Genomic DNA, 5,804 nt, shown 5'->3' on the forward strand with positions numbered 1-5,804 from the left:
GTCTCGTCATCAATTCGGATAAGTGGAACGATAACAGAGACTGATCAGGAAGTCATTGAGCGGCCGAGCCGGAATAAGCTCGTGGTTCGTGGCTGTTTTGAGCCGAAAGCCGAGCGACTGGGGCTCTAGTAAGACGGCCAGAGTTTGGAGAGCGGAGCCGGTATCCACTCGAGTTCGAATCGATGGGATAGGAGCGTCAGCATCGAGAGGAGCCAACAGTCAGACGCCTTCTCGCCTAACCATACAAATGCGAAGGGACTCGAAGTGATTCGCTGCGGATCAGGAAGCCGAACGGAAGCGGACTGTAAGCCTCTCGGAGCTAAAAGAGGACGGTTGAACCGCAGCTTAGAATTGAACAGATATTTCTCTTCCGCCTCTTCCCTTCTGCGAGTTGTTCCCGAGTAGTTTCTCGGGTAGGCGTGTGATAACTCTCACTTCGCTAGTCGGATACAGAGCTTCGTCGTTACAGGATGGAACTGAACTGTTCCGGGCTTATTCCTAGCCCTTTTATTCGTCATCAAATGACTTGAAAGTAATGATTATTATTTGGGGAACTCCCGCGTTCCCACACCTCCCCTTCTAGAAGAGAACCGTTATCCTTCGTAAGATTTCGCCGACGGATCCAGCTCAAGTCTCGAGGGCTGTCGAATCAGGTGCCGGGGTCTCAATGCATTGAACCAACGCGAGACCAGACTGCCTTCTGACGCTGACGACTCCCCGGGTGTCGACGAATATTCCTCCGGCTCAAACGCCGTCTCTTCCCTGTCATCTCGAAACTCGTCCGACCCAATTTCATCGTCGCTTCCATTCATGGTCGCGCTGTTGCCTCTTGCCTCATCAGCCGGGGAGATTTGGACGCCCGTATCACCGAAGACGGGTACGGGGTTCGGCTTCCGAGTCCTTTGAGCGATGGCAAAGAGCAGAGACCGATTGGTACCAGAATCATCAGAGGAATTTGAGATTAGTGGAAGGGTCCTGACCTTAAGCTGGTTCACGTGACGGGTCCATACATGACCGTCTGCTTCCACGTCGTAGGTCACCTTACCACGGTGACGCAACACTCTAGCAGGGGTCCAGCAGGGCTTGTTCGGGTTTCTGAAATCCTTGACCCAGACCAGATCCTGTTCCTTGAAGGTCCTCATTCTAACACCGTGGCGCTGATCGAAGTATCTCTTGTAAGAGCTCGCTTGGGCGGGTCGATCCGAACTTTCCGTGGTACCCACCTCTGGGCGTAAGAGGCTCAGCTCGGTGCGGACCGGTCTACCTAGGAAGAGCTCGGCCGGAGTCTTCCCCTGAGGGTTCGGCGTGTTCCGATACGTCTGTAGCATAATGTTCAGAGCGTCTCCACGTCCTGTTCCCCCCCTTCGCAGTTTCTTGAACGTCCGCTTGAAGATATCGACGAAACGCTCCGCTTGGCCGTTCGAAGCCGGATGACAAACCGGAGCGCATAAATGACGTATTGCCCGACTCTCACAGAAACTCTCGAACGACTTCGCTTTGAATTGCGCTCCATTATCAGTGACGAGAGTGGTCGGATTCCCAAAACGAGCGCATAATGCGGTGAACTTGTCTATCGTCGACGCTGCCGTGGCAGATTTTAGCTCGAAAATCTCCGGCCACTTCGAATAAGCATCGACCACGATCAGATACATGTGGCCGTCCAAAGGACCGGCGAAGTCCGCATGCAAACGTTGCCACGGCTTCGAACACGCTTCCCAGGGATGCAGCGGTGCCTTCCGAGGGTCTCTGTTCAGCTCCGAACACGCCGAACATCCGCGCACCAGCGCCTCGACCTGTTTATCGAGCTTGGGCCAATAAACAAAACTTCTCGCGAGACGCTTCATCCTTGAAACACCAGGATGACCAAGATGTAATTGTTCAAGGACTTGAACTTGGAGTGCTTCTGGTACAACCACTCGATCCTCAAGCATGACGCAATCTTGGACAATCGACAAAGAATCTCGCCTGTTGAAGAAGAACCAGAGCGGAGTCTCTTTGTCCACTCTCGTAGGCCAGTCTTTCCGTATATTCTCCTGGACTGCCTGTAGCAATTTATCCTTCGATGTGTATTCCCGAATTTGTTTATGAGTTGTCGGAATACGTCGGATGCATTCATCGAGCACCGCACAGACCTCGGCCTCAACGCACCCGATCACGACGTCCTCTGAGACCTTGTCGTGTTGCTGCTGAGCAATCAGTCGTGAGAGACCATCTGCTTGGCCGAATTTCGTCGTCTGACGGTATTCGATTTCGAAGTCATATCCAATCAGCATCGTAGCCCAACGTTGAAGTCTGTTGGCCGAATATACTGGGACGCCGGACTTGTTGCCGAAAATTGCAAGCAATGGACGATGGTCCGTGAGTAGTGAAATTTGCGCCCGTATATGTACTTGTGGAATTTCTTACACGCGAAAATTAACGCAAGACCTTCTTTCTCCGTCTGCGAATAATTTTTTTCCGTCACTGGTCAGTGAACGGCACGCGTGGAAAACTGCTTTCTCAGTGGAATCCGGGTATCGATGCGACAGCACAGCGCCGATGCCGTAGTTGCTGGCATCAGCCGCAACGATCAGGGGTAGTCGAGGGTCGTAGTGTGTAAGGAATAGATCCGACTGTAGAAGGGTTTTCAGCTTGTCGAGGGACTTCTGGCACGCTCCCGACCATTCGAACTTAGACTCTTTCTTCAAGAGCTGATCGAGAGGGGCGCGTAATTCTCGCATGGAAGGCATGTACGCGCTGTAGTATGTTATCATGCCTAACAAGGCCCTTAGCTCACTGATGTTTGTCGGTGCCGGCATCTTGATTATTGCTTCAATCTTTTCCTTGTCCGGCTTCCTCCCGTTTTCCGTAATGCGCTGCCCTAAGAACTTGATCTCCCTTTGCAAGAAAGAGCATTTCTCGAGCCGAACCCTCAGACCATACTCCTCGATCCGTTTGAACAGTTGGTGGATGGACTCGTTGTGTTCCCTCAGGTCTTTGCCAGTTACGACAATATCATCGAGATATGCTGCCGTATTGGGAACCCCCGTGATCATCGTATCGATCATTTGTTGAAATGTTGCTGGGGCCGTCTTGACACCGAACGGGAGCCGATTGTATTGAAAGAGCCCCTTAGGCGTATTGATGCATAACATCTTCTTACAATCGTCCCTTACCTCGATCTGGAGGTAAGCTTCAGCGAGGTCCACTGTCGAGAAGTAGACACCCCCATTCAATTTCGTGAAAATGTCTTCTGCGGTTGGTAGTGGATGGTGGTGGTCTTGGAGTCTCTCATTCAGCCCCGTGCTGTAATCTGCACACAATCTTATGTCGCCAGTCTTCTTCTTGACGATGACCACTGGTGCAGCAAAATCGGAATGTGTGACCGGTGAGATCACCTCGTTGCTGACCAATCGGTCTAGTTCGGCTTCCAGCTTCGGCAGACTTGCGTAAGGAACAGGCCGACTCTTTCGGAACACTGGCGTAGCGTCTTCTTTGAGTTTGAAGAATGCCTTCATCTTTGTGCATTTTCCAAGACCAGTCGCAAAGACATCCGCGTACTCCGCCTTGAGTGACTCAGTCAGTTTTTTTTTCCTTATCTAAATCTTCGTTTTCGATAAGTTGTATTGAAAGCGACACGTCCCCCTTCAGTAATCGCCAGAGACGCTCGTTCTGTTGTAGCCATTCGCACCCAAGGAGTCTGTATGGGTGTCTGACAACGTAACAGCGTCCGTTGGCCGTCTGTTTGTCGACTGTGAATTTGCATTTGAAGTAGCCCAAGCAGTCTAGCTCGCCCTCGTTTGCGGCTTTCATGACGCGTTCGCTCGGAAACAGGCGCGGTTTCCCCAGCGACTTCCAGTCGTTCTCGCTGATGACAGTGACGTCTGCGCCCGTGTCCATCTTCATGGGCAACCTGGTGCCATTGATCACTACATCCTTCATGATCCTGCTTCCATCTGATGCCGAAGAGTGGAATCCTTGTACTTCAATTGTATGTACGTCTTTCTTCGTGCTCCCGTCCCTATTTTTGTGTTTAGGATGTTTCTTCGAACTGAAATTCTTGTTCGCAGTTGAGCTCTCTTGTCGTTTCTTGTAGCACACCGCTGCGATGTGGCCTTTTCCTTCGCAGTTCCGACAGGATTTGTCACGGAAAGGACAGGCTTCTCTGAAGTGCATCTTTCCGCATCCGCGGCAAGGACGTGATGGTTTCTCTATGTTCACCTTGTGGATCTCATGTAGACTCCCGCCAGCGATCGAACGTGAAGTGCTCTGTAGCCTTGTGAAATTTTTCACATGTTGATGAAGTTGGCTCAGTGTGGACTCTGGTTTGTCCTCGATAAATTGTAAGGCGAGTTCCCGAACGTCGTTGTGTTCGGAACCCTTGAGGCCACAGATCCACACCAAACACTTCATCTGGTCAGCCGTGATCTTCGACATATTTGATAGTTCGTGTCGTTTGTTGACTAACCCAGTATAATCGTCGAAGGTTCCTCCACTGGTATTCTCGCATTTACTTTGGAAATACTGATACCTTCGGGCGAACTCCGACCCTCGGTGTCCAAACAGTTCCTTGAGTTTTGAGATCGTGTCTGCGAAATTCAAATCGGAGTACTTTTTCGGGAGTATATGGGCGTCGTATTTCTGGAATGCGTCTTGATCCAGTTTTTGTACGATAAACCGGACTTTCGCAGTGTCATCCAGTGCTGCTCCTTCCTTCTCGAGCACACTCTCGTAGCGGTTGAACCACAAATCGAATGTTAAACCATCTTCGGGGTCATACCGGAACTCGGGGATCTGTCTCATGAGAAGGTTCATGGTCGTCGTTTCTGGAGTAGACCGTGGGGTTTCTGATGAGTTCTTGTCCCTCCGTATCTCCTTCATCAAGCGTGACATCATCGCCTCGAAGTCTTCCTTGCTAATCATCCTCGTCGCCAGTTGTGATAACTCTCACTTCGCTAGTCGGATACAGAGCTTCGTCGTTACAGGATGGAACTGAACTGTTCCGGGCTTATTCCTAGCCCTTTTATTCGTCATCAAATGACTTGAAAGTAATGATTATTATTTGGGGAACTCCCGCGTTCCCACAAGGCGCGAGTTCGTTCGGCGTTCAAATCGCGAAAATCCTCCGTTGTGAATCGATGTCGTCAACATTCAGGGAGGGCGACCCCGGATCGTTTGAAATGGACGGCGATTGTGTTTGTGCTCCTCGATCTGAGACGTGCCTTTCTGCGCGGGGCGTATCGTCGAATCGAAAAGGGGGACCATGTACCATGGGCGCGAGGCTTATCTCGAAGTCCGCCAGAGGAGACTGATTCATCCTTCCTCAAGCTCGAAAGATTGACGCTCATTCTCCTGGAGTATCCATCCGGCACCCAATCCGGGAGAAATCTTGTCCGCGGGAAGGGGCGCGGACAGATTTCCCTCTCGTCAGAATTGAATTCCGCTGATTTTCTGTTCCGTCGACAGCGCCTCTTACGAACCCCGACGGGAAGAACGAGGATTCGAATCGGTGCGCTCGACAAGAGCCCATAGCATCATTCGAATTCGAACACTATCCAGCTTGTAAGAGTTCTCGTCTGGCGTCTGAAGAGTCTTGTCCTCGAATCGATCTTGACGGTGATAGGTGATCATCATTCCGGCTGATCACCCGCGAAGAGCTGAATTCCCTGCTCGTGCGATTCGATTGTTCCAATGCCTCAGCTCTAACCCGTCAGCTTTCGCCGAATTCAACGCGTGGAAGGTCGGCATTCGGTCGAAAATTCGGTATGGGTTCAGGCTCCGATCCCGTATCGGAATGAATCGGGTAATTCTCGGGACAATGAAGC

General features: G+C 51.2%; 1 pseudogene; it reads right to left on the reverse strand.

Annotated features, from left to right (window-relative positions):
- Positions 1 to 593: 593 nt before the first annotated feature.
- On the reverse strand, positions 594 to 4,902 carry LOC108865126 (uncharacterized protein K02A2.6-like; annotated as a pseudogene).
- Positions 4,903 to 5,804: the final 902 nt, after the last annotated feature.

The sequence above is a fragment of the Galendromus occidentalis genome, unplaced genomic scaffold (assembly GCF_000255335.2).
Source record: "Galendromus occidentalis unplaced genomic scaffold, Mocc_1.1 scf7180000076319, whole genome shotgun sequence".
NCBI classification, from domain to species: Eukaryota; Metazoa; Arthropoda; class Arachnida; order Mesostigmata; family Phytoseiidae; genus Galendromus; species Galendromus occidentalis.